This window comes from Spermophilus citellus (genome assembly GCF_964194105.1).
Source record: "Spermophilus citellus genome assembly, chromosome: 17".
Classification (NCBI taxonomy): domain Eukaryota; kingdom Metazoa; phylum Chordata; class Mammalia; order Rodentia; family Sciuridae; genus Spermophilus; species Spermophilus citellus.
The window spans coordinates 71,360,663-71,383,025 of NC_138199.1; positions in this window are offsets into that span (position 1 = coordinate 71,360,663).

Consider the following 22,363-nt stretch of genomic DNA (forward strand, 5'->3'; position numbering starts at 1 on the left):
GTGGGTCTGTGGTGGCCCTGTGGTGGGTCTGTGGTGGGCCTGTGGTGGGTCCTGTGGTAGGCCTGTGGTGGGTCCTGTATTGGGTCCTCTGGTGGGCCTGGTGGTGGGTCCTGTGGTGGCCCTGTGGTGGGTCTGTGGTGGCCCTGTGGTGGGTCTGTGGTGGGCCTGTGGTGGGTCCTGTGGTAGGCCTGTGGTGGGTCCTGTATTGGGTCCTGTGGTGGGTCTGGTGGTGGGTCCTGTGGTGGCCCTGTGGTGGGTCTGTGGTGGTCCTGTGGTGGGCCCTGTGGTGGGTCTGTGGTGGTCCTGTGGTAGGTCCTGTGGTGGGTCTGTGGTGGGCCTGGTGGTAGGTCCTGTAGTGGGTCCTGTATTGGGTCCTGTGGTGGGGCCTGTGGTGGGCCTGGTGGTGGGTCCTGTGGTGGGTCCTGTGGTGGTCCTGTAGTGGTCCTGTGGTGGGTCTGTGGTGGTCCTGTGGTGGTCCTGTGGTGGGCCTGGTGGTGGGTCCTGCTGGTGGTTCTATGGTGGGCCTGTGGTGGGTCCTGTGTTGGGTCCTGTGGTGGGGCCTGTGGTGGGTCTGTGGTGGTCCTGGTGGTGGGTCCTGTGGTGGGCCTGGTGGTAGGTCCTGTGGTGGGTCCTGTGGTGGGTCCTGTGGTGGGTCCTGTGGTGGGCCTGGTGGTAGGTCCTGTGGTGGGTCCTGTGGTGGTCCTGTGGTGGGGCCTGTGGTGGGCCTGGTGGTAGGTCCTGTGGTGGGTCCTGTGGTGGTCCTGTGGTAGGTCTGTGGTGGTCCTGTGGTGGGTCCTGTGGTGGTCCTGTGGTAGGTCTGTGGTGGTCCTGTGGTGGGTCCTGTGGTGGTCCTGTGGTAGGTCTGTGGTGGTCCTGGTGGTGGGTCCTGTGGTGGGCCTGTGGTGGTCCTGGTGGTGGGTCTGTGGTGGGTCCTGTGGTGGTCCTGTATTGGGTCCTGTGGTGGTCCTGGTGGTGGGTCCTGTGGTGGGTCTGTGGTGGTCCTGGTGGTGGGTCTGTGGTGGGTCCTGTGGTGGTCCTGTATTGGGTCCTGTGGTGGTCCTGTGGTGGGTCTCGTGGTGGGTCCTGTGGTGGTCCTCGTGGTGGGTCCTGTGGTGGGTCTGTGGTGGTCCTGGTGGTGGGTCTGTGGTGGGTCCTGTGGTGGTCCTGTGGTGGGTCCAGTATTGGGTCCTGTGGTGGGTCCTGTGGTGGGTCTGTGGTAGTCCTGGTGGTGGGTCCTGTGGTGGTCCTTTGGTGGGCCTTGTGGTGGGTCCTGTGGTGGGCCTCGTGGTGGGTCCTGTGGTGGCCCTGTGGTGGGTCTGTGGTAGTCCTGGTGGTGGGTCCTGTGGTGGGTCTGTGGTGGTCCTGGTGGTGGGTCCTGTGGTGGGTCCTGTGGTGGGTCTGTGGTGGTCCTGGTGGTGGGTCTGTGGTAGGTCTGTGGTGGTCCTGGTGGTGGGTCCTGTGGTGGGTCTGTGGTGGTCCTGGTGGTGGGTCCTGTGGTGGGTCCTGTGATGGTCCTGTGGTGGGCCTTGTGGTGGGTCCTGTGGTGGGCCTCGTGGTGGGTCCTGTGGTGGGTCCTGTGGTGGGTCCTGTGGTGGGTCTGTGGTGGGTCTGTGGTGGCCTCGTGGTGGGTCCTGTGGTGGTCCTGGTGGTGGGTCCTGTGGTGGGTCTGTGGTGGTCCTGGTGGTGGGTCTGTGGTGGGTCCTGTGGTGGTCCTGTGGTGGGTCCAGTATTGGGTCCTGTGGTGGGTCCTGTGGTGGGTCTGTGGTAGTCCTGGTGGTGGGTCCTGTGGTGGTCCTGTGGTGGGCCTTGTGGTGGGTCCTGTGGTGGGCCTCGTGGTGGGTCCTGTGGTGGCCCTGTGGTGGGTCTGTGGTAGTCCTGGTGGTGGGTCCTGTGGTGGGTCTGTGGTGGTCCTGGTGGTGGGTCCTGTGGTGGGTCCTGTGGTGGGTCTGTGGTGGTCCTGGTGGTGGGTCTGTGGTAGGTCTGTGGTGGTCCTGGTGGTGGGTCCTGTGGTGGGTCTGTGGTGGTCCTGGTGGTGGGTCCTGTGGTGGGTCCTGTGATGGTCCTGTGGTGGGCCTTGTGGTGGGTCCTGTGGTGGGCCTCGTGGTGGGTCCTGTGGTGGGTCCTGTGGTGGGTCCTGTGGTGGGTCTGTGGTGGGTCTGTGGTGGGCCTGGTGGTGGGTCCTGTGGTGGGTCCTGTGGTGGGTCCTGTGGTGGTCCTGTGGTGGGCCTGGTGGTAGGTCCTGTGGTGGGTCCTGTGGTGGTCCTGTGGTGGGTCTGTGGTGGGCCTGTGGTGGGTCCTGTGGTGGTCCTGGTGGTGGGTCCTGCTGGTGGTTCTATGGTGGGCCTGGTGGTGGTGGTAAGACTTGCGCTGTGGCTGAGGAGAGCAGGCTTGGATTTAGAGCTCCACAGACTTCAGGGCACCAGACAGGAGCCATCCCCTCCTGTCACCTGGGCCAGCTCTGTTGCCTCATGCTGAGTGACACTTTGCTGTCTCATAAGATGACCTGGTCAACCCCAGCCTTCCTCACCAGACTATAACCCAGACGTGAGCAAGATGGGCGCCCATCCTCAGGGGTGGAACCCAGCGCCTAGTGTGCACCTGCTGCTCAGTGACCATCTGATGAATACTGATGGGATGAGAAAATGGAAATCGCTGCCAACCACGACAGCTCTGTGAAACCTACAAGAAATAAACACAAAGGCGGCTGCTGAGGTGACTCAGAGCAGGAGGGGAGAAAGGAGTGGAGCCGCGGGTTGGACGAGGACCAGAGGGGTCCTCTCTGTCGTAGAAGAAGGAGGTTGGCCTTGGACAGCTAGTGCTTACCAAGAGCTCATCTAGAAACTTCCCAGAGAGGATCCGGTTGAATCCCCGCGAGGTCTTCCCGAGGCTGGCTGGCTACCCTCGCGTCACCCCTGTGAAGACCCAGTCGTGGGGCATCCGGATTGCCTGGAATCCACAAGCCAAGTGGTCTGTGGCTCTGGAGCTGAGAGTCTGTCCTGGGCAGCTCGGGGCAGAGGCTGAAATCTAAAGGTGGCCATGTCTGCTTCTCCACGAGGTGCCATCCATCTCCTGTGGACAGGGCTGAGGTCACAGTGGGTCTCCTTTCACATAGCCCCTGGGTGAGCAGACGTATAGGCACACATGGAAAAGGAGATGCAAACACCCCCTCAGTGGGCACCCAGGTCAGTGAGGAGGACCGAGAACACTGGCAAGCGGAACTCCTCCTGCCTCACCTTCCCTTGGAGCCTTGGGAAGGCTGCTCCCCCACCTCCATCCACAGCTGCTACACAACTCCCCGTGGAGGAGCCAGCTAAGCTGGGCTGGAGAGGGTCAGGCCAAGACTGGCCAGGGGCCCAGAGAGGCGGGCCACAGCTGGGGCCCTGCTTCAGCAACACAGCCAGAGCGGTGCACACCGGCCACGGTGGCCCCTGGGCTTCCAGCTGCAGCTGCTGCTAGGCCAGAGGCCATCCTGGTGGGTTCTTGCCACTTGTAATCCAGTCCCCCTGGGTGGGAAGAGGCCTTGTCCGACATCCCAACCCAAAGACAAGGGTAGAGCCAGGGAGTGCCCCTGGAGTAGAGGGACCATATTGTGCCTTGGCACGTGTCCTTTGATACAGCTTCTCTGGGGACTCTGGCCAGGATACATCCTATCCAAAACGTTGGCCTCCACTCTATCCGTCCATCATCTATAATTTAATTCCTTATGTAAAAACAAAACGGAAAAACCCCAACCCCTTAGGAGAAGTTGCCAGAACACAAGGGCTTTCGAACCCCAGAGGGCACCGTCCATTTTGAGTCACCATCCTGAGCTGATCAGGCAGAATCCCCTTCTGGGCTTGGAGTCACAGTGAAGCTCACTCTGTAGACTCAGGAGCCTTGGCCAAGGGTAGAGAAGAGCTGTTCTAGGACAGGTGCACCCCAACCTCCAGCTCTCAGGGTCTCACCTGACTTCGCTACGTCTGCAGGACCTGAGGGTCTTGGGTCCCACCCGTTTTGCTGCACGACTGAGTCTGCCATCCTCTTGGCCCCTTGCCATTGTTCCTGCCCCAGAGGGACAGAACAACAAAGGACACTGTGGTCTTCTCAGGGTGGATAGCAGTTACACATCAACAGGAACTTCCCGGTGGGGAGGTCTGAGAGGGACAGTCAGGAACAGCAGCCCACTGGGCCCCGAGGTGTTGAAATCCTGAAGGGTACTATCATCTTGGGCTAAGAATGGAACCAGGTCCCCGGGCATGGGTTTGGCCCTCGATTCTCTGGTGGCTGTGACTTCCCTGCAGTCTGATCTCAAAGTGGAGGAAGCGCTGTTCCTAGAGCAGTTTTCTCTCTGTCCCTGGGGTCATGGAGCAGAGGTCTGCCTTGGCCAGAAACATGGCCCTCCCTGAGACACGGTCGATGCGCACTGATCAGGGAGAGGGAGCCGCCGTGGTGCATTCAAACAGAATGGCCCTGCTGGTCCACAGGAGAAGGCTCGGCAGCAGTGGCCAGCCCACTGGCTCCCCACACATTCCCCACGTCACAGCCAGTTCCTCCTGAAGACTCAGCACCACTGCTTGACCCTTCAGGCCCCAGACCATCGAGATCAGATGGGCACTGAGAAGTCATCCTGCACTGAGGCCAGTTCCCGCTTGGAGGAATCTGCTGAGTACCTAGAAGCCCTGATGTTTCCAGACCCCTGGTTCGTCCTCCATCCCCAGCTCCTACAGGCCATCTGGCCTAATCAGCTGATGCCCGGTGGGGCCCCTGTCACAGGCCCTGCACCCACACATTGCCAAGCAGAGCCGGGAGATTCCATGTGGTGACACGGTTCCTGCCCCTGACGTCTCCCAGCAGTCCCCACTCCACCAACTCAGGAACTAGGACTTAATCCAAAAAATCCAACATCTGAAAAGACTACCAAAAGTACGATTCCTACTGTAGAACATTCTGGAAAAGGCAAAACGGAGGGGACAATAAAAGATCAGTGCTTGGCGGAGGTTCAGGACAGGAAGGTGGGGATGGGGGGTGAATAGGTGGACACAGGGGGTTTTCAGGGCTGAGAGACTCTTCCGGGAGGTCGTGTTATTTGGGTGGATACCTGCCATTATGCGTTTGCCCAAACCCACATAATGAACACCGAGGGTGACCCTAAGGTCCACTGTGGACTTTCTTTAAGAACAACGCAGCAGCACGGGCATGTCCGCTGTAGCCAAGGGACCACACTAATGCCAGGGGCTCACAGCGGGGCAGCGGGGGATCGTGGGTGGGAGCGGGGGGCGGGTTCTGGGACTCTCTGTACTTTCCACTCAGTTTTTCCCTAAACCTGAAACTGCTCACAATACTAAGGTCTATTAATGTTTTTTAAAGTGCAGGGTGAAGAAGTAAAGGGGTGGGTGAATTAATTTTGGGAAGTTCCCTAAAGAGGCTGGGTTAGAAGAGGGAAGGGAGCAAGGAGCGGGGGAAGGCAGGAGAGCACTCCACGAGGTGCCACGCTGCTCCCCAGGGTTTCCTAAAACCACCCCCTGCCCAGGGTCCACTCTGCCTCGTCTGCAGACTTGACAGGAGCCTGGAAGTGAGAGTCCCCTGAAGAGGCAGAGGGAGAGGGCGAGGGGTGGGGGGGAAAGCGTGGGGGAAACGGGCAGGGAACGGGGCTCGGGAACACAGGCACAAACCACAAGAGCAATTAGTCAAAAAGAACTTGAAATTAAAAAATGACTCGGAGCCGAGGAGGGGAGTACATAAGTTACTGCAGCCCCGAGACATTTATGAATAATACAAATGCCGTGAGGTGGTGGAGCCGGAGCACAGTTAATTAATATGTACAGGAACAGAGATGCACTTGAAAAACAATGGAGCTGCTTCCCCCTCGCCAGAAGTAAAAATATTTCCAGAAAGACTGACACGTTTATTATTTTCTAACATAATTACCTTATTGTGCAGCGTTTGTAATGGAACACATTAGAGGCGCTAAGCACCTGCCTGGCTTCCCTTAATGCAGTTTGGTTCAGTGGTGCTGGGCACAGGTAGGAGCGGGCAGGCGGGTGGCAGCGGGAGTCCAGGGAGAGCTCGTGGCAGGTGTCCCTGACGCCCTTCTCTCTTCCCCGCCTACCCTACACCGAGCCAACCCCGCGCCCTCCTTCCCTGCCTTCCCAGCCCAGCGCCACCCACTTCCTGAGAGTGGGCTCAGCATCAGGACCAAACATGGTAGAAGGCTGAGCTCGACGGCCTCAGAGGTAAGAGGACCAGACGTGATCCCGAGCTGGGGGCAGGAGGCTACGGAGGGAGACCAAGGCTTAAATGTCCACCCTGAGTCCAGGACACCCCAGTGGGGAGGTGCTGAAGCCTTTCTGCCCCTCTTGGGAGTTTTCCAGGGGGCGAGGGGAGAAAGAACATTGGTCTGGGAGCCTGAGTCCCCGCTTTTCTGATCAAGACCAAAAATCACTGTTTCTCTGAATCTCAAATTCCTCACCTGGAAAAAATGGCACAGGGGATGATTAATGGTGGGTGTCAGCTGGATTGGATGAAGGATGCCCAAAGATTAAGAAATTGGTACTTTTAGGTGTGTCTGTGAGGGTGCTGCCAGAGAAAATGGGTGGCTGTGTCGGCAAGTGGGGGTGGGGAGGACCTTGAATGTAGACAGGTGCCGTCTCACTGGCGCTAGGCCCAGGTAGAACCAGCAAACATAAGAAGGGGAAGGGACTCTCTTGCTCTGGCTTCCTGTCTCACCGTGTGATCCCGCCCCTCCCCTCTCAGGTGTTCCTGTCACAGTGCCACCTGCCATGTCGTGATGCAGGCAAGCCTCCCTACAGAACCAGTGGGGCCACCCAGTCTGAGACTTCCAACCAAACCTGTGAGCTAAATCAACCTCTCTTCTTGCCACCTTACTCAACCTCAAGTGTTTAGTTGTAACAACAGAAAATGGACTCATACAATGCCGGAGGAGGGCAGCTGGGTTCAGTGGCCTCCAGCATTCCTGTTGCCCTGCGTTCTGTGATTCAACACACCCTTCAGTTCAAACAAGAGACAGGTCTGGTCACTGTACACCACGTATACCACTCTTCCTCCACAGTGAAGAGCTCCGCCCCTGGCAGAGGGATGTCCCATGTTCCCAGGAGAGTGGACTGTCTCTTCCTCTCCTCCTACCTGCTCCTTACCCTGGCCAGCCTCTGCTTCTTCCCCTAACCACACACACACACACACACACACACACACACACACACACACACGATGGAAACCTGATGTTAGGCACTCTCGTTGCGTATGTATGGGTGGTGTTTTGGGGCACCTCACCTGGACGCTTCTCCATCTGTGCCTTCCGGCTCCACTTCCAGCCGTCCTACCTTGCCTGCTGTTGCCTCTCAGTCTCTTCCTCTGGCTCCCCTTTCTTGTACTACTCTTAAACGCTGGCTTCCTCCAAAATTTTGACCTTGACCCTGCACCCTTCCCATTTTCCAGGCCTTCTTATGGCTTGTTTGTGCAGATAAACTTTATTTCTGCCCCTTCCTCCAAATGCCAGGATTTGTCAACCCAGTGGCCCAGGGCCATCTTCATCTACTTAAAAATCACTGTGCCCCAAATGGAACCCTTCATCTTGCTCCCTAAACCTGCTTCTCCTTCTGCTTTTCTATTCCAGGGATTGGCATCTCCTTTTCTCACGATTCAGAAACTAGTTTTGCAGAGCCTCTCTTCTTCATCTCCCACATTCATCTGACCATAAAACCCATCTTCTGCCTGAAATATCAGAGGATTCTCTTTCCACTGCCACTGACTTTCTCTCCTGAATACACTCATACAGTAGCTTGTCCTTCTGATGGGGTGGCCCAGAGGCTGGTATTCATGTAATGGTAATGAATATTTGGTCCATGAGTAAGCTTTGTCTCCATCCATCCTAGTGTCAACATTGCTGCTGGTGGTTCTCTTCCCGAATCCAGAGATGATTATGTCTTTTCCCTGCTCAAAGACCTCCATAACTCCCCATAACCAATAGGATCAACCCCCCCTGCTGTTCAATCTTACACAGATTCCCCTCCCTTTCACTCCTTGCCCACCCACCACCCATGATAATATCAGTTCCTGTGATCCCCAATTGCATGGACATATCTGATGCTTTGTGTCCTGCATATGTTGCCCTTTTATCCTTTTATCCTATTCACCATTGTTCAGCCTCTGGAAACCAGGAATCACTATTCTGGTCATGAGCCACCAAAATGAGTATCTTAAAATGATAGCAATTACTTTATTCCTGTGTCTCATAGTTCTGCTTGATGGGATCAGGTGGGTGGTTCTTACTCATGGTCTTACACATTTGTAGTCAGACATGGCTGGGGCTGAAGTTACCTTGAGGGCTTTCCCATTCACACGTTCACAGGTCTGACCATGTCAGCTTGGCCTCAGCTGTGGCTGTGAACCAGAACATCTATGTACTGTAGCCTCTGCATGAGTCTTTGGCTTCCTCCCAACATGGCAGCCATATTCCCAGAATAAGCATCCTGAGAGAGAGAAATTGGCAGAAGCTCCTTGGCCATGTCTAACTGACCTTGGGAATCCTGCAGTATAACTTCTGCTGTATTCGACTCATTGAGGTTGTCACCAGGGCCTGCCCAGATTCAAGAGGACAGAGACTCCATCTCATGGAGAAGGCATGGCGAGGTTCTGAGAGAGTGTGTGAAATGGAAACTGTGCTGTGGCCACTTTGAAAAAATACAACTTGACACATGCAACAAGCCCTCCTCCTGGACGCCTAGGATGCCCCTCTCCCTCCAGCTACCACGCCACCTGCCACCTCTCTTCCCTCCCCCACACTGCCTTCCAATCTGGCTCCGTGAAGGCAGAGTCTATATTTCACTTATTTTGTGCTTGGCACATAGTTAGTACTTATTAAATGTTTGCAAAATTAATGACTGAATAAGTGAAAGGCTGAGAGTGACACTCAGCCTCTAGCAGGGATGTTCTATCCAGAGCTGGCGGGTTCTTCCTGGGCTGGTGAAGATGGCCAGGGTCTCCAGCCGAAGCTGTCTCCCACCCTGGCACACACAGACACAGACACAGACACACACACACACATACACATACACCCTGTATACACACATTTATCAGGTCGGCCTCCCCACCCCAGGTGTGCACAGGTGCAGAGCCTCCATCTAGAATCCTCCACTTCTTCCCTCTTCACACTCCTCTTTTACAATTTCTAGCAGTAGAATGAAAGTGAGCTCACAAAAGAGAAGAGAATTCATTGTGGAAAAACTCGGAGGGCTTGTGGGAGAACAGAAGGAGGAGGCAGGGGAAGAATCCTCTCCCTCTGCCCCTCTCCCCTTCCCATTGGCCCTCGGGAGCCGTGGAGGGCAGAAATAGCCCTTCTCGCTTCCCAGCACGGTCCCCAGCTGCCTGGCCCGCATTGCTGAGCCTTTGAGCAATTGTTTGCCGAGCCATTCAGTGGGGCAGCTCCCTCGTGGCACCCGGCCCTGCTGCCTGACAGGCTGTGTATGAGGGGACAGGCCTGAATGACTGTAATATGAACCATGAAAGTGGATATTAAAGGCTTTATTACAGGGTGAGGACTGCTAATTGCAACGTTCCTTTCAGGAAGCTGGAGCTGATGAGTTTAAGCAGCAGCACCCAATTATTAAAACTCTGCCAGCGCAGAGCAGGGGAGAGGCGGGCAGGGGGAGGAGGCAGGCTGAAGGCAATTACCTGAACTTTATCCAAGGCACACATCGCCGGCCTGGAATTTTAAAGAGAGATTGGTTCTGCACCGAGCCTCCTGCCTGTCACAGCCATAGTAAGGCTGGTTATTGATCCCCAGCCCTGCTCGCCCTCTCCCCATCTTCTGGAGGGGTGGTGTTGGTGTGCATCATCTGACACCCATGTCTTCCCTGGTCCCCGCCGTGACACTGCCCCTGTGCTGAGATCACAGGTGTCCAGGGCACCTGGGGATCAGGCGACCCATCCTCTCATTTTGTAAATGAAACGGGCTCAGAGAGGATGCCCGGGTTACCAGTAGGCAAGGGAAGACAGGGAGGGTTCACACCATTCACCCGGTCCCAGCTCAGAGCCCTGGCTGCATGTTCCCAGAGCTGCCGGGGACATGGAAGACAACCAGAATCTCCTTGGAATCAACTGGCAGGTGGGCTTTACCCACTGTGTGTGTGAGACCAGGCTGAGCCTTCCCGTGGGCTCAGCACCGTCATCAAAACCCTTCATCACCATGCACCACGCAGCACCTACTGGGTGCCAGCTTCGGGAGATGGTGGAGACTGGCATCTCTGTCTGCAGGGAGCTTGGCGGGAGACACATGAGCCTAGTGACAATCACAGGACTGTGTGGAAAGAGTGGGTTGGGGTGTGCACACGCACATCACCCCCTTTAATTTAGTCTCATAAGTTTAAGTTTAAGCACCTAAAAAGCTAACGCAAAAGGAACAATCTGCTCAGAGCCAGGTGGGCGGCGCAGCTGGCAGGGGCCGGGAGAGCTCACCATCACACAGTGGCTGACAGTGGGTTCCCTGAAAAGCCACTCTGGTGGGTGGTAGGAAGTCCCAAAAGGGGCGGCAAAGAGGGGCAGGGGACGTCCAACTAGAGAGTCTGTGTCTGCAATACGGAGTCCTCCTCATCCCTCTCCACAAGCATGTGGGTCGTCCCATCATGGTGAGGTCCACGGTGGAGTGAACATGTTGGCCCATAGCTGGTGGCTCCAAGATGCCCCAGAACTACGCTGAAGGCCTGAGGGTCAGAAGTCCTTTCCCTCTTCCCACACGGGGCGTCCCAACAGTCCGTCTGCTATGAGTAGAGGAAGGGGTGATGGGGAGACCTCAAACCTTCCCCACGGGCTTGTGCATGCTCACGGTGACTGGCCTGCCCCAAACTCCCCAGCCAGGTGCTCAGCCCAAAGAGCCTGAGCCCAGCAGATTCCACGCCATGGACTGAGATGGAGGAGGCCGGGGAGCGGCCAAGAGGGGAAGGGTGGAATCGAAGGTTCTCCTTTAGACGTGTCCAGTTGAGGTGCCAGCTGGATAATCACGCGGGGATGGATGGAGTTGGTAAATGAAGGACTTTGGGGAATAAAGTCCTTGTGAGTATTAGCACACATGGCTTTGGACACACGTCTCCACTTCTCTTGGGTAGCTGTGTAAAAGTGGAACCCTGGGTCCTTGGGAAGTCTAGGTTCCCCTTCACAAGGAGCTGCCTTTCTTCCGCCTCCACAGATGGCCTCACAAGCACTCAGTTCTCACTGTCCGTGAAAGGCAGATGAACACCACAGCAATCGGAACACTTGTGGATTGGAATCTGGGACCGATGGATGGGTCAGTGGTAGGGAAGCTGGGCTCTTGGCGTACGGACGAGGAATAGTAGGTAAGTCGTGAGACTGGAGGAGAATACCTGGAAAGGGAGGGGGGAGGGAGATGAGGGGAACGAAATGGGCATAGATTGCGCTTTGGTGGGGACGGATACCAGCCAAAGAAAGGGAGGCAGGAGAAAAGACAGAGGGATGTGGTGCCTGCAGAAGATGAGGGGGCGGGGGGCAGGGAGAGAGGCTTCAAGCAGGAAACCACAGGCCGACCAGGGGGGAGGAGGCCACCCAATTTCCAACAGGGAGGGCAGGGAGCCCGGTCTCCAGCGGCAGCTCCAAAACCAGTAGGTGCAGCGGGAAAGGAGACAACCACAGCCTTCCTCACCCACACCCTGCTCCACGGGCACGGAGCGGACCGGGCCTCACAGCACTGACCCTCAAGAGCTGTCACCGACGCTGGGTAAAGGAGGCGATGCGAGCGTTCACACCTCTGTCACCTTTTATCCTCAGGGTGACTCAAAATGGATCACAGACACAGGATTCAAAGCGAAAAAGCCTCTAAAACAAAACGTAGAAGAAAGTGTTGTAATCTTAGAAGAGGCAAAGATTTCGCAAGACCATAAAAGCTGGAAAAAACAACGATAAGTTGTGCTTCACAAAAATGTTTTTAAAAAATACTGTTTTTTGAACCACCATTAACAGAATGAGATGGCGAGCCACAGGTTTGGACAAAACACTCACAACATGTGCATCTGACAAAAGACTTGTGTGCAGACTACGGAAAATTTTATGACTCAAAAATAAGATAAAAATTCAAAGGGAAAAAGAAAAAAGATTTAAACAGGCACACAGCCAAAGAGAAGCACAGGAGGGGAGGGTCAGATCACTGGCCCCCAGGCCTCTTGGTCCACTGAGGCTGCCCCCCAGGATGTCTTAGGGTGGCTTAGACACAACAGAAAGGCATCTGTCACAGCTCTGGAGCCAAGATCAAAGCACTGTCACACTGGGTGTCTAGTGAGGACCTGCTTCCTGGCCCACAGATGGCCCTCCTCTCCCTGGGTCCTCACGTGTGACAAAGGTACAAGGTAGACCAAAGGACAGTGTAGTTCCCTGAGGCCTATTTCATAAGAACACTAACCCCATTCATGAGGGCTCTATCCTAATGACCTAATCTCCTCCTGGTTGCTGGGGAGGCTGAGGCAGGAGGATGGAAAGCTTAAGGCCAGCCTGGGTGGCTTAGTGAGACCCTGTCTCAAAATACAAAATGAAAAGCCACTGTGGGTGTAGCTCAATGATAGAGCGACCCTGGTATCAATCCCAATCTTAATAAAAAATAACCGCAATGAGGCACTTGCTCTCTATACCTACTCGAATGGCTAGAATTGAAATGCCAACCACGCTAAGAATTGGTGAGTCCACGGAGCCACGGGAAAGCTTGTGTGCTGATGGTGGCAAGGCACAGAGGTGCCACAACTTTGGGAAACAATGTGTCAGACCCCATAGTTCCTTCTCCATATTTACTCAAGAAAAGTGAAAATGCTTGTCCAAACACTTGTAGGTTAATGTCCATAAGAACTTTATACCTAAGAGCCCCAAGTGAGAAGCAACCCAGATGTCCACCCACAGGAGAGGGGACGGATGTATGTGGCAGATCACACGGGGAACTCCACCTAGCAACAGAGGAGCATCGGCCATGACGGGCAACCATCATAGGAACCTCAGAGAGATGCTGAACGGAAGGCTCCAGACACCAGAGTACCACTGTATGATACTTTCTAGGAAATTCTGGAAAAGGCAAAGCTAGCCACAGTGACAACACGGAGGAAAGGCTGGTGGGGGGACGGGGTTGACCGTCAGGAGTCACGGGGACATTCTGGATGACTCTGTCTTGGTGTTGTGGCTACATGAGTGTGTGTGTTTGTTAAAACTGATCTGACAGCACATTTTATTGTATGTAAATTATAGCTCAGTAAAGTTAGTTTCTTAGAAAGTGAGTGAGTCAGCTCGGCAGCCCAGTACCATATGCTCTCCACGGGGATGAAAGTGCACGTTTCCACGCGGGTGTGTGAATGCACACAGGCACCCGGCAGGATCTGCACCCAAAGGACGGGGTTGTTTGCCTTTGGGGGTGGGGGAGGGAGGGAACCCAGGGTGAAATTAGTGGCCAAGGGCACCTGGGCCCTAACCACAGTGCTTTAATGTCTGAAAAGGAGGCGCTGCTCACATGTCACCTACACTTAAGTGTCCAGCGAGACCCTCGGAGGCCGCTCCCCTATCAATCTTCTGCCGGATGACTTCTGCCTGTTCCGAGCAGCCAGGCCCTTCCATTATTAATTGAGCATCTATGTTTCTATCAATACCAGAGGAGACAAGATCCCTCTCCCCTCAGCTCACTCTCAGGGATTCAGACAGCCCCGGGTCCGACGCCCCTCGTTCCTAGCTGGGGACCAATTTCCTCCAATGTTGAAGCCAAGCCTCACTTTTTCTGAGTCTAATAGCACCTGCCACTGAGGCACCCTGAGACTCTATGAAAAAAACTAGCAAAAAACAAAGCAGAGGTGAAGAGCCTGGCGGAGGCCTAATAAATAAGAGCTGGGATTAGTATTTCATGATTATTACTGTGTGTTATTGATTCAAAGACACGGGTTTTTTCTCATATTTTACTATTTCTGGAATTGGATACATTTTGCAATCAATGTCATAATTTATTTGGCAGGTTTTTTTTTTCTTCCTGGCTACATAAAATAATGGTGCACCTTGCAATCCGTGTCTTAGCTTCTATGAAATATGGGGAGAGCATCTCTCTCTTAGCTTCCCTGAGAGGCCCTGTTGATACTTAACCAACACTAGGAAGGAGGAGAGGGCTGGTTCTCCTACTAGCCCAGGAGAAGAGGAAAGGCCCCAGTGGTTTCCGTAAAAGAAAAAAAAAAATGTTCCACCTTGTCCAGCTGTCACTGGAGGGAAGACACAGCTGCCCAGGGCCTTCTTGGGGACTGCTCTGCTGCTTACTGTGGTGCCACTTCCTCGCTGCATGGTCAAAGCTGGTGCCCTGCTCATGCCAGTCTCCCTCCATACACCACTTGAGCCTCCCCACCCTGACCCTTGTCGGCAGTGACAATCACAGGCGCCCCTGGGGTGGCCCTTTCCTCCTACCTTTGTCCCCCATGCCACGGCCATCTGACACTCGGCATGTGCATCCGTCATTGGGAACTTTCTGGTGTATCAGAGGAGCTCTGGTGCCAAGCCACAGAAGTGGACCCTGGCTACCTTCTGCAGAAACGGATGGCCTCAGAGCAGACGGGAAGAGCCAGGCAGCCTGGGGAAATGAGCAGGAGACCAGGGAGGGCAAGCAGTGCACACAGGAAGGCCAGGTTGCTGCTGCTGGTGCTGCCACCATGATCTCCCCCAGCCCCGGGGTCCCAGGCCACTGCTGCTGTGGTGTCAGACTCAGCCTCCCCGGGGGCCCTGCATCCCCACCACAACCCAAGGTCCAAAGGGGACGGAGGGTCAAATTGCTTGACCCACCTTGTGTCCTCACCTTCTTCCAGGGTGTGGAGTGGGCATGCTGGTGCCACTTAGCAATCCCTTTGCTGCCGTCCACAGGGCCTCGTGAGTCAGGACTCCAGCCACTGCAGAGAGTGGGGATGCGTGGGACAGCGGAAAGATGGCAGGTGTCCCCTGCATTTGTGCAGAGAAAGGTTCGTGTTTTCAGCTCTCAGAAACGTGTCTTGTTTGGTCTTCTGTCTAAAGTCCAGGCGAGCAGACCCTCTTGGGCCCCCTTGGCCCAGGAACCAGGCTAGCCCACAGGCCAGGCCACCGGAAGTGAGTCCCATGCACAGCCTCCTGTCCTCCCCCTAAACCTGAGACAGGACCCCATTGGATCAGAGCAGCAGCGGGAAAGGGTTTTTCTCAAGTCATGAACGATGGCGTGTCAGCAGTGAGAGTCACGCAGTCTTTACAGGAGCGAAGGCGTTTGTGTGCCTTCTTAACTGATGCTTCCTTTATCCGTCACAGTTAAAGCTGGTGGTTCTCACCACAGGGCGTCCACACAAAACCCATTCAAAATGCAAGTTCTCGGGCCTCTCCCAGACCCGCTCACCAGGCCTCCAGGTGGAGCCAGCGGTCAGTGTGAACAAGCTCCCAGGCTGAGCCTCTGACCCTGAGGACGGCTGCTTTCATCTTAACCCCCGGGAGCACCCACAGCCTGTGCTGAGGTCCCACCCCAAATGCCATCTGCCTGGTGATGTTGGGGGCTTTGAAAAAGACTTCCTAGGTGACGCCGATATGCAGTAGGGCTAAGGGACAGAGATGTAACCTGCGGTGGTCTGGCAGCCTCAGTGACTCAGGCGGACCTTAGCCCCCTTTGAGAGTAAATGATCGTCTCTGTCCCTTGAGAGTGTGCCGCGGTCCCTTTCCTGCCCAGCTGGTCCACCTCCAGGGAGGAAAGCCCTTGCCTGCCCCTGGTGCCAGGCGTTCTCCCTGCAGGGACAAGGGTAGCTGCCACCCACACCTGGAAATGGCCGAGGCCTGCTTTCCAGTGCAGATTCCCGGGGAAGGGAGGTTCTGCTGCCTGCCTGGCCGAGTGCCTCCCCCACCGGCCACCCACGGAGATGGGTGCAAATGGAAGGAGCAGAGGTGCTGAGGTGAAGAGCAGCCACCTCCCTTCACACCAGGGCTCTGTCTCTCCACTGGGTTCTGGGTTCTTTCACCTCTTGGCTTCCGTTCCTGCTCCTGCTGCTGCGAATGAGCCCCTTTCCTGCTTGCTGGGAACACGGCCACAGGCTGCATCAGGGTGACCGTGTTCCTGGAGGCCCAGGAGGGAAGACGGCGTCCCACTCAGCCTCAGTGTGGAAAATCCCAGGGAAGGCTCCTGGTCATTGGCTGGGCCTCTGGACAAGGACTCGGGGCCATGACGGCATGGCAGGAGCGGTTACGGGTCATGTACCCTGACGCACTCTCATGCCACGCCAGTGTCTACCTGTGGGTCACTGCCAGGGCTTTCTGATGCAGACTGCCCCCCGATAGGGCCAAAGGGCCAGGGAATAGACTGAACCTCAACACACAGCGGTCAGTGGAGAAGTTCCTTGGGAGGACAATGAGCTCTTCTCCAATGAATGCATCCATCTGGAGAAGACAATGGAGGGGGTCAGCTTGCATGTGAAGAATGGCTGGAACCCAGGGGCTTTCACCCAGAGCAGGGCACAGTGAGAGGCCCACTGGCTCCTGGGAACTTGGAGGATCATCAGGGGAACTTGGTCCACACGGCTTCACAAGCACAAGTATTTCCCAGCTGGCCACAGGACGCAGGCCAAACTCCTTAGCACGGAGTCCAAACCAGAACCCACCCTCCAGGGTCCCCGCTAGCCTCCCGTCCATCTGTGTTCTGTGGGAATTCAGTGACAAAGAAAAGCAGCACAGATACGAGTTAAAGATGGCAAGACAGCTGGATCAGACAGCGGCCCCAGGGAAGACTGCAGTACAGACAGCTCCCGCCAGACAGGGGAGGCTGAGGATTCCAAAAGGAACAGAGAGGGGACAAGAGGAGGCTCTGGGGACATGGGATTGCTGAAAGGGGTTTGGCCAGGTGGGTTGGGACGTGCATCTTTTGTGGCTTGGTGGGTTGCATTTTCTCAAGTAACAGCTCTGGTTGGGGGCTGGGGTCAGCTTTAGGGACAAGGCCTTGTGTGCTGGAAGCCAGGCTGAAGACTGCTCGGGTCAGGCCTCCTGGCACATGTGTGGACAAGCCCTCTGTGGGAATTCATAGTTCACACCAGGCACGGGCACCAAGGACCTCAGGAGGGGAGACCAGGTTTGTCAGGTCTGCTGAGACTCGGCCAGTGCCTAGCACGGGTCTTGATGCTAATATTTTTTTTGGATAGACAAATGAAGTGTGTGGGCAAGAGGAACACCGGGAGCTCTGATTCTCCCCCTCCCCACCCAGTATTTCTGCTGGGGCAAGATTTAGCCAGTCGGGTCAAGGCGCTTGCAAAGAGTCTGGCCAGTAGCAGTAACTCCATGCTCTGTCACAGAGTGTGGTTCCACGAGTGTCTGTCCTGTCTGTGCCACCTAGATGCGACTTTGGACAACTGGATCAACCTCACTGAGTTTGAGTTTCCTCAGCCCTGTAATGGGAATAAGGATGTCTAGCTATTTGGGTTGATGGAGGAATAAATGAGATTTCACATACCAACGTCCAATCTTTCCACATGAAGTAATGCGTAAGAAAAGTTACTTCCTCCTTACCCCAAATGGTCATGATCATTTTGTCCTGTTATGTTCCCAAATGTGAGTTCATGGCCAAGTGCTTTGGAAGACAAAGGAAATGTGTTTGCATTTTGCAATCAACAAAAATCTCTTCTTTCAGATGATCAAGGTTTCTGAGGTCATTCTGGTCCATGTGGCTACATTAAGTATCCATCTTTCTTGATCTGGAATTGGGGTAGGGCTTTCTCCAAGGGAGATCCATGTGCCACGGGTAACTTTGGAGTTCATAACATTTCTCTACTGGGGCAAGGGTGCCTTGCTCATAGCACTGACTGCAGTGGGGACTGGGGGCGATTCACAGTCTGTGTCTGAAAGCAAAAGTCAGCCAAAGGCTGGCTTGGTAGTCACATTCTCCCTGACCCATCTAAATCTGTTCTAAGAACAGCCCAAAGCAACTTCAAGTTCCCTGGCCTTGCAGCTTAAAATCCAAAAGGAGAGGCAGGGTAAAAGTAAAGAAAGGAAAGTTCCAGAATCATGGGTGTCACCCACATACCTGCAGGCAGGATTGCTTCCTCAGGCCAGACCCCCAGGCTGACTCCTCAGTGCAGCCCACACCTTCACAGGTTCAGCTACAGCTCCCCTCTGTAGCATTACACACACTCCTTCTGATATTAGGATTGTGGTGAGTTATCGAATCAGCATGAGCGCACTAAGGCAGTCCTGCTGGCTCCCTGCCTGTAGTCCTGGCAACATGAGGGCTGATCCATGAAGGCTCATGAGGTGTGACAGCCTACGGAGAAGACACGGGATGTTCCCACAATGCCCCTCCACTTAGCAGAGCATCCTCATTAGCATATGGCCACTTCCCATGCCCAACCTGCAGGAGGCTGCCATTCTATTTCCATTTTAAGCAGAGGCTATACCCTCACTGTTGGCTTCACTGAATTAGCCCCTGCTGGGCTCAGAGGAAGCGCTGCAGAGAGATCCCTTTCAGATTAACATGTAAAATTTAATTACGAGGTCCGGGGCCATGGCAATGTTTAAAGCCATTTACTAAGCCTGGGAGCTACAGCGTCCTCCCCCTTCCTGTGTCTAAGGAGGCTGGGGCAGCCCTTTGATCATTAACTGCTGAGAAAAATCTCAGTTTGCATATTAAGGTCAGGAAATTATCCTTTCGCTTTCCTCGCTAAATGGCCAAAGTATTCTTCTTGTGGAGAAAGAGCAATTCTGGAACTCGGAGAGCAAGCAGGGACCTCCAGACCCATTAGCCCAGGTCCCCATCTCTAACCGGCTCCACTGCAAAATTCAATAACCAGAGAAGAGCTGGAGGTGCCGTGGAGGCAGAAGCCCTGTCCCCAGGGAACTCAAAGATGACTAGGAAGATAGACACCGGCCACACCAATTAACCAACTCTCATACCCAGAAGCCTCCCCGGGGAGGTGGCACTTATTGGGGATTTCGAAGAATTAAAAGGAGTTATTTTACAAAGAAAGGAGTTGGGAGGCGGGGTGTCAGGGTAGAGGAAGGACATTTCAAGCAGAAGGACCTCAGAGCTCTGAGGGTCACAAGAACAAAGCTTCTATTCACTTCTTTCTGGAAGATTCTGTCCTGCATGGCCGTTTGGAGTTGGGGAGGAGTCAGCACCCACACCCTAGGGGCTTTCGACGGTACCCCTCATGGCAGAACAAGGCCTCCTTTAGACTCTCGGCAGTATCTGGAAGGAGTCGCTGAGCCCGAGGGGACTCAAGGCAGAGCCGGAGCCCTTAATTCCCAGGACCTCTCCCTTGCAAGAGCCCACTCCTGCCCAGGACTACGGCCCCCACTCGGTATAGAAGGATGCCCCCCCATCACTTTAAACCTTGTAGAATTAAGACGGTGAGGCAGGAGGGTAGATCTGCAGCCTCAAATGAGTTTCAAGATGAATAAGAACAATTGCAATTAAAATCAAATTTCCGAGCGAGGAGATCCTGATTGGAGGAGAGCGCGGGCCTGGCCTTGCCTGCAGCCTCCGCTTCTCCTTTGTGGGGACTTAAACGCCACATGCAGAGCGCCGAGCAACATCTGGGGAACGAGGCCACCTTTGAAGCTAATTTTATGAGGCTCGCTCACCGCGGGAGACCAAACACAGTTTTTAATTACTCACGGAAGCATGAAAAGGTCCTTTTCCCAGACAGGCCTTTGCTGAAGCCTCGGTGTTCCACTTCCGTCTTCTCCTGGGCCCTCATTGTCCTCTTGGTGGGGGAGACGCCAGTCGGCTGTTTTTTCTGTGGTCCTGGTGAGGATAAATGAGGGTCTCGGGCAGGTCAGGGATTTGCTCAGAGATGGTTAGAAAAAAACATTTATCGCTGCCTATATTAATACCGTATTGAGCACAGTGCAGGGGATTTACACACTTTTTCTTTGACCCTGTGATGCTCAAGGTAGATAGTATTAGTCATATTTTATAGACAAGAAAATAAGCTCAGAGAGGTTATGAAGCTGGCTCAAGGTCACACAGCTGGTAGTGGAATGGAAACATAAGTCTTCAGATAAAAATATAAAATCCTTGTGCTTTCCCTTCTGCCCCCTGTATCATCCCTAAAGCAAAGGGGGACGGTGAAACCCCATGTCCCTGCATGCCTCCTTTGTGTTCCCCCACCCCTAGCCAAGTTAAAGGAATGCTGAGAGGCAGCCTGGGCAGGAAGTTCAGACACATCTTATCTTGAAGGACGCTGGCTTTCTCTTGTGCACACTGGGACCCGGGGCGAGTTGATGTTGTCCGTGGAAAGCTACTTTCTTGCACGTACAGCAGGAAAGTTGCTCCTTGGGACGCTGGTCAGACAAGCTACGGAGCAAGCTGATGCTGGTGACGTCACTGCTTCTGCAGCCTGACACATAAATCCCCCTCTGGGTGGGGACAGGCGTGGAGCTGAGGGCACAGTGGAAGGGACATGTGGCACTCCTCCAGCCAATTTCCACTGGACAAAACACCCTGAGAGAGCGGAGGTGCTGCTTGGTGGAGCACCGTGGGGTCGGAGGTGCTGAACCTCAGCCTGACCCGGGATGATCTGATCTCTTGTAATCATTCCCAATAAAGCACGTCTCACGTGCTGTCTCCTGGCACCTACTTTGGTCTGTCTGCGACCTACCCGCTGCCCGGGCACAAGTGGGCTCCCCTGAGGTGAGATCCCGAGGCCGGGGGCCTAGAAGCTCCGTGGAGAAGTCAGGTCTCTGGGCTCTGCCTGTCGACTTCTTCCCCGACCTTCTGGAATATTCCCAGCCTGCAGAAGTTGGGCAGCGTGGCCTCTTGATTGAGAAGCTACAGCCTCCCTCCTTGCCTATTCTGTGGCATCAGAGTGGACCCAGGACAGGGCTGTGAAGGACTTTTCTGTGTTGAGCCAGAAGAAAAGCTCATCTCCACTCCTCCCTCCTGGCTGAGCTTCCGCGGCTGCAGCCTGTAGAACTGGTGCCGTCCGTCCTTCCCTCCCCCGGGGACACCTGGAAATGGCTCATCCTACCTGGGAGGCTGGGCACCGGGCGGGGGGCTTCTGGCATGTGATGGGTAGAAGCCAAGGATGTGCCTAAGCATCTGAGGAGGCTCAGAACGGCAGCTGCCCGGCCCCCAGGTCACCAGGGCTGTGGTTGCAAAACCCTGCCAAGAGAGATGCTGACCCACGGGGACAGAAGGAGCCCCTTCACGTTGGTGCCCAGGCTGTGGGACACCGACACCCCTAGCAGGACTTGTGGGGGGATGGGAGGCAGTGCAGATGAAGATCCCCGACTCTAGTGACAAGTGATTTGATTTTCAGGAGTGAGCGCAGCACATTAGCCCAGGTAGAGACCCCTCTGCGAGTGGGGGCCGGGGGGATGCACAGGTCGCCCGCCCAGGATGCAGGACAGAGCTTCCTGCGGGTGCCTGGAGCCTCGTGCGTGTCCCGCCCTCGGAGGTCAGGCCGGCTCTTGCTCTGCTCTGCATGCTCGTCCAGGGCAGTGCGGGCCCAGACAGAGCGAGGGCAGAGCCTGCTGAGAATCTCAAGTGGCAGCTCGCCTTCCCTCCTGCAGGAAGAAAGTCGCTTTTGACTGCCAGGAAATGAAGGAGCAGGCAGGGCGGGCTGCCTGGGAGACACAGGTCCTCCCTGTTCTTGCTCTTTCTTGGGAGGGACCAGGGGTCAACATGCTGGGAGGGTTTCCCAGCACAAAGCAATTAAGAGGAGGAGTGGGAAACTCGGAGAGAAAGCCTTTTCAGTCTCTGGATATCTTCTCTGAAGTTGGTGGTCCCCAGGGCTGAATAGCATGGCTTCTCTCATTTCTGTGACCCTTCATCTGCAGAGGGCCACTGTGACCCTCACCTCCAATAAGGAGAGAAACCAACAGGGCTCTGTCTGAGGGACGGATCTTGGAAATTACCTTCCATCCTTCTGTAGCCAGACCTCAGCCCAGCTCTCTCCTACCTCCCCAAAAAGCTGTCTCGCGCCACGAATTCCACAGCTCTTGTTTCTGTTCTGGTCCATTTTTTTGGAGGTATTTGCATGGGTGCTAACCTTGGCACTGAGGGTGGTTTTGCAAACCCTCTGACGTGGCTTTAGGATTGGGGGCTGCAGGAGGCTGGGGAAGCCCAGGAGGAAAGAGTATCTCCTCAGAGCGCCCACCGTGAATCATACCCCCGTGGAGCAGGAGAGAAGGGCCTGCTGTGGAGCTGATGGCACCCGGGGCACCCGGCTGCGGGGACCTCCAGGCCTCTCCTCCCTTGCAAGGGGTGGAGGAGAAAGGCACAGGGTTCATGGTCACGGTCAGAACCACCATCAGCCACGCGACAGTTGGCACAGTTCAGAAGCAAGGACCACGGAGCCACACTCTGGGTTTAAATTCCAACTGGGCCACTTACTTTAGTCTCTCTGCGACTCAGTTTCCTTAT